This window comes from Oncorhynchus keta, chromosome 28 (genome assembly GCF_023373465.1).
Source record: "Oncorhynchus keta strain PuntledgeMale-10-30-2019 chromosome 28, Oket_V2, whole genome shotgun sequence".
NCBI classification, from domain to species: Eukaryota; Metazoa; Chordata; class Actinopteri; order Salmoniformes; family Salmonidae; genus Oncorhynchus; species Oncorhynchus keta.
Genome location: NC_068448.1, coordinates 8610009 through 8625256, shown reverse-complemented (window position 1 = coordinate 8625256; position 15248 = coordinate 8610009). Strand labels below are relative to the sequence as shown.

General features: G+C 36.8%; 1 long non-coding RNA gene across 1 annotated transcript; it reads left to right on the top strand.

Annotated features, from left to right (window-relative positions):
* Positions 1 to 13147: 13147 nt before the first annotated feature.
* LOC127912993 (uncharacterized) lies at positions 13148 to 14649 on the top strand. Its single transcript, XR_008084325.1, has 3 exons — positions 13148 to 13335; positions 13487 to 13759; positions 13950 to 14649. It is a non-coding gene; the product is annotated as an uncharacterized LOC127912993 (long non-coding RNA).
* Positions 14650 to 15248: the final 599 nt, after the last annotated feature.

Here is a 15248-nt window from a genome sequence, read left to right as displayed (position 1 = left end):
ATTTTGCTGTGGTCTGATAGGGTTGTCAGTGGGGTGACAGTGAATGCTCTGAGAGACTCTGGGTTGAGGTCAGTGATAAAGTAGTCTACAGTACTACAGCCAAGAGATGAGCTATACAGCCAAGAGGTGAGCTATATGTGTACCTACCATAATAGTCCCCTCGAAGCCTACCGTTGATTATGTACAGACCCAGCGTGCGACAGAGCTGTAGGAGTTGTGACCTGTTTTTTTGTTGTTATGTTGTCATAGTTGTGCCTAGGGGGGCATATGGGGGAGGGAATGCTGTTACCTCCAGGTAGGTGTTTGTCCCCCTGTGTGCTGAAGGTGTCCGGTTCTTGTCTGGTTCTGGCATTTAGGTCCCTAATGTTCCTGGGCCTGGAAATGATTGATTTCCCCCTCCTGGATAGAGAAGCTGTCTTCATTAAAGTATGGGAATTCTAGTGGGGGTGATATAGGTAACACACAGGAGGACATTTTTCTCTGTTAAGATCATTTCCAGCCAAATGTAAAATGTTCCTGTTTTGATTAATTTAATGGAGTGAGTTAGGTCTGCTCTGTAGAGATATTAGCATACCCCCTGAGTCCCTTCCCTGTTTCACACCTGGTAGTTTGGTGGATGAGACTACCAGCTCTCTGTAACCTAGAGGGGGTAACCAGTGGGTCTGTCTCCTCTATACCAGGTTTCTTGTGAGGTTTCTTGTGAGATGACAATGTCTGTATTTCCGTGTTCTTTGATAAAGGTAGGTCTCTATGTGTAGGTAGGTCATAGGTCTGATCTGAGGGGCCTAAATGGGGTGTGGGCGTGGTTGATTGGTTGGGTCCTCTATGGGGGGGGTGGATGTGGCTGGTATTGTTGTGGTCTGGATGTAGGTCCTCTCGGTGTGGGGTGTAGGTCCTCCGGTGTGGGTCCTCTATGTGTAGGTCCTCTCGGTGTGGGTCCTCTATGTGTAGGTCTCGGTGTGGGTCCTCTATGTCGGTGTGGGTCCTCTATGTGTAGGTCCTCTCGGTGTGGGTCCTCTATGTGTAGGTCCTCTCGGTGTGGGTCCTCTAGTAGGTCCTCTCGGTGTGGGTCCTCTATGTGTAGGTCCTCTCGGTGTGGGTCCTCTATGTGTAGGTCCTCTCAGTGTGGGTCCTCTATGTGTAGGTCCTCTCAGTGTGGGTGTGGGTCCTCTATGTGTAGGTCCTCTCGGTGTGGGTCCTCTATGTAGGTCCTCTCGGTGTGGGTCCTCAAGGTCCTCTCGGTGTGGGTCCCTCGGGAGAGTGTGGGTCCCTATGTGCAGGTCTGGGTCCGTGGTGTCTATTGATCTGTTAGGTCCCTGTGTGGGAAGTGTTGGGGCAGATCCCGCAGGTCTGGGCGTGGTGTTTGAGTGTTGGGGCGGATGTCCTTTAGAGTCAGGGCAAGGTGGGCACTGCTGCCTTGTATGGGTGGACCTGGTCATAGAGGCTATTCAAGTCAGTCAGGGTGGTATGGTGGTGGGCCAGAAGAAAAATCATTTGGTTTTGTGGCACATGTCTGGGTGACCCCTAGTAGGGACAAAGGTCTACTTGGCTGGGTTTACCCGCTGTATGTGGCTGTGTAGTCCTCAGACAGGAGGAAGTCTTTTCGTGATAGTATAACCACTTGTGCATAGGGGAAAGTAGAAGAAGCTATTCAATCACTCCCTTCAGTGCTGTGGCCACCCTTTCCTGCTGTGTTCTCAGGTCGTTTGTGCCTGTGTGTATTATTATGTGGCTGGGTGACCCTAGTTGGTCCTCAGACAGAAGGTTTAGGGTGCGCTGGGTGTATTATCATGTGGCTGGGTGACCCTAGTAGGTCCTCAGACAGAAGGTCTAGGGTGCGCTGGGTGTATTATCATGTGGCTGGGTGACCCTAGTAGGTCCTCAGACAGAAGGTCTAGGGTGCGCTGGGTGTATTATGTGGCTGGGTGATAGTGGCTCAGACAGAAGGTCTGGGTGCGCTGGGTGTATTAGTTGGTCCTCAGACAGAAGGTCTAGGGTGCGCTGGGTGTATTATCATTTGGCTGGGTGAACCTAGTAGGTCCTCAGACAGAAGGTCTAGGGCGCGCTGGGTGTTTGGACACCAGAGTTTAGACACACTTTCTCTCTCTCTCTCTCTCTATTTCTGTCACGTTCATCGTAACGAGGAGACCAAGGCTCAGCGGGGTTGGAATACATTCTTCTTTTAATAAAATGAAGAACACTAAACAAACTAACGTGCCGCTATAAACAAATAGTGCTGACATGCAACTACACATACACAATAACCCACCAAAATGGAAAATGGCAACCTAAATAGGATCCCCAATCAGAGGATAAACAGCCCAATCAGAGACCTACATTTACAACGATTAAACGTGGGTGCATGTCATTTCATTTGTCATTCAGACAGAAGCTCTTACCAGCGACTTACAGGCTGGGTGACACCAGTGGAACAGCCAGAGGTCCTACATTTACCTAAGTATTCCAGGGTGCGCTGGGTGTATTTCATGTGGCTGGGTTCCGACAGAAAACTCCCAGACAGAAGGATATTATCATACAAAAAACCCTAGACAAGCTAGACAAAAGCACACATACCACCCTCGTCACACCTGACCTAACCAAAATAATAAAGTAAACAAAGATATCTAAGGTCAGGGTGTGACAATTTCTCTCTCTCTCTCTTTCTCTCGGTCTCGCTGTCTCTCTGTCTCTTTCTCATTCTCTCTCTTCTTTCTATCCTTTCTCTCTCCCTTTCTCTCTGTCTGTCTGTCTGTCTGTCTCTCTCTCTCTCTCTCTCTCTCTATTCCTCACCCTCAGGAGGGAAATGAACTCACACACTACTCCACTCTATCGTGTTTAATTCCAGCTCCACAACCAATATACATAATTTACAATATTGCTTTTGAAGTGAAATGAATGGTTTCAATAGAAGCCTGGTGATGAAATTAAACAATTCTCTCTCTCTCTCTCTCTCTCTCTCTCTCTCTCTCTCTCTCTCTCTCATTTTTCAATTCGCTTTATTGGCATTACGTTACAAAGTACATATTGCCAAATGCTTCCTTTTGATATTTACAATATGATAATAATAAGAATCAAAGTTGTCAACAGGACAACAGTAACAACAATAACCAAGGGTAAAAATAACCATACAATAAGCATACAGTAGAGGACATGTGTAGGTTGATTGGTCTGTCAGACATGGTCCCTCATCTTATGGCAGGCAGCAATGTAGTGTGCTGCCAACCCACAGCTCTCTGCGTCCTCCCCCAACAGGACGGGTAGCCCACTCTCATCAGAGAGGTCTTTGAAATATTGAATAAGGGTTTCCAATTTGGGGAAATGACAGTCTCTAATTGTTTTATATTTTTTACATTTTTGTCAGGAAATGCAGCTCTATCTCAGGTTCTGCTGTTGTGCAGTGGTTGCACAGCCTTTCCTCTACAGGGAGCCAGGATTTCCTGTGTCTACCCTTCTCAATGGCAAGGCTGTGCTCACTGAGCCTGTACTTTGTCAAGGTTTTTCTAAGGTTTTGATCAGTAACCATGGTCACGGTGTGCTGTCGATTTAGGGCCAGATAACACTGCATTTTGCTTTGTGTTTGTGCTTGTGTTTCCCAATAACCAATGTAGTTTTGTTTTGACTGTGTTATAATTTGGTTTATTCTGATTGATTGGATGTTCTGGTCCTGAGGCTTCAGTGTGTTAGTAGAACAGGTTTGTGAACTCAGGACCAGCTGGATGAGGGGACTGAGGCTTCAGTATGTTAGTAGAACAGGTTTGTAAACTCAGCCCCAGGACCAGCTGGATGAGGGGCTCTTTTCTTTGGTCAGCTCTTGGTATTGCAGGGCTTGGTAATGATATGAGAGGGGGTCACTGTATTTTAGATGTTTCCAAAACATAATTGGTCTTTTTTGAGTTTTTATTATTGATGGATATTGGCCTAATTGTGCCCTGCATGCATTGTTTGTAGTTTTCCTCTGGACATGTAGGAGAATCTTACAGAACTGCATGCAGGATTTCAATGGGGTGTTTGTCCCATTTGGTGAAATCTTGTTTTGCAAGTGGACTCCACACCTCACTGCCATAAAGTGCAATTGGTTCAATGACACATTCAATTAGTTTTAGCCAAATTTTAAGTATTTCATTTTGAATTTTTTTTTAATTGTGTAGAATGCCCTGCGTGCTTTCTCTCTCAGTTCATTCACTGCCTCATTAAGGGGTCCTGTTGAGCTTATTTTTAAACCTAAGTAATTGTAGTGTGTGCAGTACTCTATATATGTTGTACCAATTGAGAACTTTGGTCTAATTCCCTGGGATCTGGATCTTCTCTGGAAAATCATTATTTTAGTCTTTTTGGGCCCAGGTCTGGCACTACTGCTCTAGCAGGTCCAGGCTCTGCTGTAGGCCATGTACTGTGGGTGACAGCAGGCATAGGTTATCTGCGAAGAGTAGGCATTTAACCTCTGAATTGTGGAGACTAACACCAGAGGATTTTTCTAGATTAGTGGCCAATTCGTTGATGTAAAAATTGAAGCGTGCAGGACTCAGATTGCAACCCTGGCGAAGGCCCTGCCCCTGGTTAAAGAATTGTTCTTTTCTTGCCAATTTTAATGCTGCACGTATTTCCAGTATACATTGATTTAATTATGTCATATGTTTTACCCCCTACACCACTTTCAATAACTTTGTAGAACAGTCCTGTATGCCAAATAGAATCAAATGCTTTTTGGAAATCGATAAAGCAAGCGTATATTTTGGTATTATTTTGGTGGACATGTTTATCTTTCAGGGTGTGTAGGGTGTAAATATGATCAGTCATGCAATGTTTTGGTATACATCCAATTAGCTTTTTACTCAAGACACTGTGCATATTAAGGAAGTTTAGAACTCTTACATTTCTAATACTACAGAAAACCTTCCCCAGGTTACTGTTCACACAAATGCCTCTGTAATTGTTAAGGTCAATTTTGTCTCCGTTCTTAAAGATTGGGGTTATGAGTCCTTGATTCTTGATATCAGGGAAATAACCTACACTCAGGATCAAATTAAACAGTTTTAATATAGCCAACTGACATTTTGCACTAGTGAGTTTGAGCACCTAATTTAAGATGCCATCAGGTCCGCATGCTTTTTTAAATTTGAGAGCCTGAAGTTTCTTATAGAACTCCTGGTCAGTAATTGGGGAGTCCAATGAATTTGGCGTTGTTCTGCGTTTGTGTCCATTTGAACGGTGTTGTAGAGTGTTTTAAAATGGGTTGTCCATATGTCACCATTTTGTATCGCTAATTCCTCGTTTCGATTTCTTTTTTTTCACATTTTGCCAGAAGTTGTTTGTGTTTATGGACTCCTCAATTAGTGTCAGCAGCTTGCTGTGGTACTGTTTGGTTCTGAGTGTACGTTTACAGAGTTTTAAAGTCTCACAGTAATGACTTCCATCATCATTACTACTACTATTATTACCACTACCATCATTATTATTACCACTACCATCATTATTATCACTACCATCATTATTATCACTACCATCATTATTACCACTACCATCATTATTATCACTACCATCATTATTATCACTACCATCAGTATTACCACTACCATCATTATTACTACTACCATCATCATTATTACTACTACCATCATTATTATCACTACCATCATTATTACCACTACCATCATTATTACTACTACCATCATTATTACCACTACCATCATTATTACTACTACCATCATTATTACTACTACCATCATCATTATTACTACTACCATCATTATTATCACTACCATCATTATTACTACTACCATCATTATTACCACTACCATCATTATTACTACTACCATCATTATTATTACCACTACCATCATTATTATCACTACCATCATTATTACTACTACCATCATTATTACTACTACCATCATTATTATCACTACCATCATTATTATTACCACTACCATCATTATTATCACTACCATCATTATTACCACTACCATCATTATTACTACTACCATCATTATTATCACTACCATCATTATTACTACTACCATCATTATTATCACTACCATCATTATTATTACCACTACCATCATTATTATCACTACCATCATTATTACCACTACCATCATTATTACTACTACCATCATTATTATCACTACCATCATTATTACTACTACCATCATTATTATCACTACCATCATTATTATCACTACCATCAGTATTACCACTACCATCATTATTACTACTACCATCATCATTATTACTACTACCATCATTATTATCACAACCATCATTATTATCACTACCATCAGTATTACCACTACCATCATTATTACTACTACCATCATTATTACTACTACCATCATTATTACCACTACCATCATTATTACTACTACCATCATTATTATTACCACTACCATCATTATTATCACTACCATCAGTATTACCACTACCATCATTATTACTACTACTACCATCATTATTATTACCACTACCATCATTATTACCACTACCATCATTATTATTACCACAACCATCATTATTATCACTACCATCATTATTATCACTACCATCATTATTACTACTACTACCATCATTATTATCACTACCATCATTACTACTACTACCATCATTATTACCACTACCATCATTATTACTACTACCATCATTATTACTACTACCATCATTATTATCACTACCATCATTATTACTACTACCATCATTATTATCACTACCATCATTACTACTACTACCATCATTATTACCACTACCATCATTATTACTACTACCATCATTATTACTACTACCATCATTATTACCACAACCATCATTATTACTACTACCATCATTATTATTACCACAACCATCATTATTATCACTACCATCATTATTACTACTACTACCATCATTATTATCACTACCATCATTATTACCACTACCATCATTATTACTACTACCATCATTATTATTACCACTACCATCATTATTATCACTACCATCATTATTACTACTACTACCATCATTATTATCACTACCATCATTATTACCACTACCATCATTATTACTACTACCATCATTATTATTACCACTACCATCATTATTATCACTACCATCATTATTACCACTACCATCATTATTACTACTACCATCATTATTATTACCACTACCATCATTATTATCACTACCATCATTATTACCACTACCATCATTATTACTACTACCATCATTATTATTACCACTACCATCATTATTACCACAACCATCATTATTATCACTACCATCATTATTACTACTACCATCATTATTATTACCACAACCATCATTATTATCACTACCATCATTATTACTACTACCATCAGTATTATTACCACAACCATCATTATTATCACTACCATCATTATTACTACTACCATCATTATTATTATCACTACCATCATTATTATTACCACAACCATCATTATTATCACTACCATCATTATTACTACTACCATCATTATTATTACCACAACCATCATTATTATCACTACCATCATTATTACTACTACCATCATTATTATTACCACAACCATCATTATTATCACTACCATCATTATTATCACTACCATCATTATTACTACTACCATCATTATTATTACCACTACCATCATTATTATCACTACCATCATTATTATCACTACCATCATTATTACCACTGCCATCATTATTACTACTACCATCATTATTACCACAACCATCATTATTATCACTACCATCATTATTACTACTACCATCATTATTATTACCACTACCATCATTATTATCACTACCATCATTATTACTACTACCATCATTATTATTACCACTACCATCATTATTATCACTACCATCATTATTACTACTACCATCATTATTATCACTACCATCATTATTACTACTACCATCATTATTATTACCACTACCATCATTATTACCACTACCATCATTATTATTACCACTACCATCATTATTATCACTACCATCATTATTACTACTACCATCATTATTATCACTACCATCATTATTACTACTACCATCATTATTATTACCACTACCATCATTATTACCACTACCATCATTATTATCACTACCATCATTATTACTACTACCATCATTATTATTACCACTACCATCATTATTATCACTACCATCATTATTACTACTACCATCATTATTATTACCACTACCATCATTATTATCACTACCATCATTATTACTACTACCATCATTATTATTACCACAACCATCATTATTATCACTACCATCATTATTACCACTACCATCATTATTACTACTACCATCATTATTACCACTACCATCATTATTACCACTACCATCATTATTATTACCACTACCATCATTATTACCACTACCATCATTATTACTACTACCATCATTATTATTACCACTACCATCATTATTACTACTACCATCATTATTATTACCACTACCATCATTATTACTACTACCATCATTATTATCACTACCATCATTATTATCACTACCATCATTATTACCACTGCCATCATTATTACTACTACCATCATTATTACCACAACCATCATTATTATCACTACCATCATTATTATCACTACCATCATTATTACCACTACCATCATTATTACTACTACCATCATTATTATTACCACTACCATCATTATTACCACTACCATCATTATTACCACTACCATCATTATTACCACTACCATCATTATTACTACTACCATCATTATTATTACCACAACCATCATTATTATCACTACCATCATTATTACTACTACCATCATTATTATTACCACTACCATCATTATTATCACTACCATCATTATTATCACTACCATCATTATTACTACTACCATCATTATTATCACTACCATCATTATTACTACTACCATCATTATTATTACCACTACCATCATTATTATCACTACCATCATTATTATCACTACCATCATTATTACTACTACCATCATTATTACCACAACCATCATTATTACCACAACCATCATTATTATCACTACCATCATTATTACTACTACCATCATTATTACTACTACCATCATTATTATTACCACAACCATCATTATTATCACTACCATCATTATTACTACTACCATCATTATTATTACCACTACCATCATTATTATCACTACCATCATTATTATCACTACCATCATTATTACTACTACCATCATTATTAACACAACCATCATTATTACCACAACCATCATTATTATCACTACCATCATTATTACTACTACCATCATTATTATTACCACAACCATCATTATTATCACTACCATCATTATTACTACTACCATCATTATTATTACCACTACCATCATTATTATCACTACCATCATTATTATCACTACCATCATTATTACTACTACCATCATTATTACCACAACCATCATTATTACCACAACCATCATTATTATCACTACCATCATTATTACCACTACCATCATTATTACCACTACCATCATTATTACCACTACCATCATTATTACTACTACCATCATTATTATCACTACCATCATTATTATCACTACCATCATTATTACCACTACCATCATTATTACCACTACCATCATTATTACTACTACCATCATTATTATCACTACCATCATTATTACCACTACCATCATTATTATCACTACCATCATTATTACTACTACCATCATTATTATCACTACCATCATTATTACCACTACCATCATTATTATCACTACCATCATTATTACTACTACCATCATTATTATCACTACCATCATTATTACCACTACCATCATTATTATCACTACCATCATTATTACCACTACCATCATTATTATCACTACCATCATTATTACCACTACCATCATTATTATCACTACCATCATTATTATCACTACCATCATTATTACCACTACCATCATTATTATCACTACCATCATTATTACTACTACCATCATTATTATCACTACCATCATTATTACCACTACCATCATTATTACCACTACCATCATTATTACTACTACCATCATTATTATCACTACCATCATTATTATCACTACCATCATTATTACTACTACCATCATTATTACTACTACCATCATTATTATTACCACAACCATCATTATTATCACTACCATCATTATTATTACCACTACCATCATTATTACTACTACCATCATTATTATTACCACTACCATCATTATTATCACTACCATCAGTATTATCACTACCATCATTATTACTACTACCATCATTATTATTACCACTACCATCATTATTACCACTACCATCATTATTACCACTACCATCATTATTACTACTACCATCATTATTACCACTACCATCATTATTACCACTACCATCATTATTACTACTACCATCATTATTATCACTACCATCATTATTATCACTACCATCATTATTACTACTACCATCATTATTATTACCACAACCATCATTATTATCACTACCATCATTATTATCACTACCATCATTATTACCACTACCATCATTATTACCACTACCATCATTATTACCACTACCATCATTATTACCACTACCATCATTATTACTACTACTACCATCATTATTATTACCACAACCATCATTATTACCACTACCATCATTATTACCACTACCATCATTATTACTACTACTACCATCATTATTACCACTACCATCATTATTACTACTACTACCATCATTATTACCACAACCATTATTATTACCACTACCATCATTATTACCACTACCATCATTATTACCACTACCATCATTATTACTACTACTACCATCATTATTATTACCACAACCATCATTATTATCACTACCATCATTATTATCACTACCATCATTATTACCACTACCATCATTATTACTACTACCATCATTATTATCACTACCATCATTATTACCACTACCATCATTATTACTACTACTACCATCATTATTATCACTACCATCATTACTACTACTACCATCATTATTACCACTACCATCATTATTACTACTACCATCATTATTACTACTACCATCATTATTACCACAACCATCATTATTACCACAACCATCATTATTACTACTACCATCATTATTACTACTACCATCATTATTACTACAACCATCATTATTACCACAACCATCATTATTACCACTACCATCATTATTACTACTACCATCATTATTACCACAACCATCATTATTACCACAACCATCATTATTACCACAACCATCATTATTACCACTACCATCATTATTACCACAACCATCATTATTACCACTACCATCATTATTACTACTACCATCATTATTACCACTACCATCATTATTACCACTACCATCATTATTACCACAACCATCATTATTACCACTACCATCATTATTACTACTACCATCAGTATTACCACTACCATCATTATTACTACTACCACTACCATCATTATTACTACTACCATCATTATTATTACCACTACCATCATTATTGCTACTACTACTACCATCATTATTATTACCATCATTATTATTACCACTACCATCATTATTGCTACTACTACTACCATCATTATTACTACTACTACTACCATCATTATTGCTACTACTACTACCATCATTATTGCTACTACTACTACCATCATTATTACTACTACTACCACCATCATTATTACTACTACTACCACCATCATTATTACTACTACTACTACCATCATTATTACTACTACTACTACCATCATTATTACTAATACTACTACCATCATTATTACTACTACTACCACCATCATTATTACTACTACTACTACCACCATCATTATTACTACTACTACTACCATCATTATTACTACTACTACTACCATCATTATTACTACTACTACTACCATCATTATTACTACTACTACCACCATCATTATTACTACTACTACCACCATCATTATTACTACTACTACTACCATCATTATTACTACTACTACTACCATCATTATTACTAATACTACTATAATCATTATTACTACTACTACCACCATCATTATTACTACTACTACTACCATCATTATTACTACTACTACCACCATCATTATTACTACTACTACCACCATCATTATTACTACTACTACTACCACCATTATTACTACTACTACTACCATCATTATTACTAATACTACTACCATCATTATTACTACTACTACCACCATCATTATTACTACTACTACTACCATCATTATTACTACTACTACTACCATCATTATTACTAATACTACTACCATCGTTATTACTACTACTACTACTACTACTACCATCATTATTACTACTACCATCATTATTATTACTGCCATCATTATTATTATTACTGCCATCATTATTACTACTACCACCATCATTATTACTACTAATACTACAATCATTATTACTACTACTACCACCATCATTATTATTACTACTACTACTACTACCATCATTAATGCCACTACTACTACTACCACCATCATTATTACTACTACTACTACTACCATCATTATTACTACTACTACTACTACTACTACTACTACCACTACCATCATTGTTACTACTACTACTACTACCATCATTATTACTACTACTACCACCATCATTATTACTACTACTGCTACTACTACTACTACCACTACCATCATTACTACTACTACTACTACTACCATCATCATCATCATTTTTACTACTACTACTACTACTACTACTACTACCACCACCATCATTACTACTACTACTACTACCATTATTACTACTACTACCACTACCATCATTATTACTACTACTACTACTACCATTACTACTACTACTACCACTACCATCATTATTACTACTACTACTACCATCATCATTTTTACTACTACTACTACTACCACCACCATCATTACTACCACTACTACTACCATTATTACTACTACTACCACTACCATCATTATTACTACTACTACTACTACCACCATCAAATACAAATAGAGAACACATGTTATTGATTGAACACAACCACTAAAAATTGATTTAACCTGTTTCAAATGATGCGACACAACGAATATAAGCCAGTTCAGAGAGAAAAACAGGTTGTTGAAGGTGGGAAGGAGAAAGTCTGAGAAGAAACAATGTGAGAGGACGAGGACGGGTGCGTATGCGAGGTGGGCGACAAGGAGGAAGAGGGCAAGAAATAGGAAGAGGAGGACGAAGAGGAAGAGAAAGAGTGGAAATATCTGATGAAATTCGAGCAACAGTTGTAGACCATGTTCTTGTCCATGGACTGACAATGAGGGAAGCAGGACTTAGCAGGACTTTGTGAAGATTTTCTGTGTCCACCATAGTTTGGACATTCAGAGAAGAGAACAGGTACAGTATACTACTGTATTTTTGTAATTGCAAATTTACTGTACTACACTATATGCAGCTGTTTCAATAGACACAAGTTAAACACAAGTTAATCACTGTATGTATTGTACTGCATGAATATGTTTTGTAACTAAACAACTACTTTTTGTAGTATTGCAAGGCTGCCACATGCAGGTGGAAGGACAGCTACAGTATATTCACTCAGCAGCAAGAGGCCGTTATAGTTGGCATGGTCCTTCAAGATAATGCAATACGACTCGAACGAGTGACAGAAGACAACACACACTTCCAGGGAATCGACAGTGTGAGCATTTCCATTGACCGTGTCCTCCATCGTAACAGGATGCGAATGAAACAAGTATACAGAGTACCTTTTGAGCGCAACTCACCAAGGGTGAAAGAACTGCGAGCTCAGTATGTGCAAGTAAGTGTACAATCAGAAACATTTACTGTAATCCAGATTGTCTACAGTACTAACACATACCATGTGAATGACATTACTCTTCAGTTCATACAATGTATGTGAATCAGAAGCCTAATTGTACTCTACAGTATAGCACTGTCTCTGTCTGACTTACAAAATTCTACATACAGTATATTGTATTTCTACACAGACAATATTTGACTTGGAATCCTTGGACAGACCCCATGAGTTCATCTTTGTCGATTAAGCAGGCTTCAATCTAACATAGAGGAGAAGGAGAGGCCGAAACATGATTGGACAGCTGGCCATTGTTGAAGTCCCTGGTCAACGAGGTGGCAATGTCACAATCTGTGCTGCTATCAGCAACCATGGTGTTCTACATCACCATGTTACACTCGGGCCATATAACACCCAGCACCTTCTAAGATTTATTGCCAATCTAAGATATATTTTATTTGAGCAGCAGGTTCAAGAGCAGCAGGGTCAAGAGCTAAATGAGAATCCCATTCCCACCTATGTGACAGTGTGGGACTGTCAGTTTCCACCGAGCTGCTCAGGTAAGGGAATGGTTTAACATCAATGGGCAGTTTATGAACTTGTACCTCCCTCCATACTCGCCTTTCCTGAATCTGATTGAAGAGTTTTTCTCCTCTTGGAGATGGAAAGTGTATGATAGACAACCCTACACCAGAGTAAATCTGCTGCAAGCCATGTATTTAGCCTGTGGTGATATAGGTGAGGAATCATGTCAGGGCTGGATACGACACACAAGAGGCTTCTTCCCCCGTTGCCTCAGGAGGGACATTATTGCTTGTTATGTCGATGAAGTGCTCTGGCCTGACCCAGCCCAAAGACAAGAGGAAGCACATTGATCACATGTTTACTCCTTTGATTTTGCCCCTTGTAGTATTGTATACTGTAGTACAGTGCATTGTAGGCTGTATACTCTACAATGGACAAATTGTATGGCCCTGAACATTGTGCTTTCCATTTATTAACAGTACTGACTGATCAATAGATTTTGACTGGTTGCAGGTGCATATCAACAAAGAACAAGAATTACAGTATCACAGAGACAAAGGGACATGTTTGTGAGATTCAGGGTACAGTACTGTAAAAATAGGGGTACAAGGAGGAGGAAGAAACAAAAAACAAAATTGCAAAGAGCAAAGCAGAGTAGTAATTTCTGATACATTTTGAGCTACTATGATAGAACATGTTTTCATTCATCAAAAGACAATGACGGAAAAATAGGAATATTTTTTTGGATTAAAAATGTACTTCTCCCCGAGAATTGTATGTTTTGAGCAATGTGTTTTCTATTTTTCGGTGTATTGTTTACTGACTGCTTGAGAGTGTATTGATCACTTTGTTTATGATTTGTGAGCCGTGTTTGATTTTGAACACAGGGAACACTGTTTTGAGACAAATGTTTAATTTTGCGAGAGGAGTCCGAGGTTATGTAAATACTGCTTGAAGAGGAGGTTTT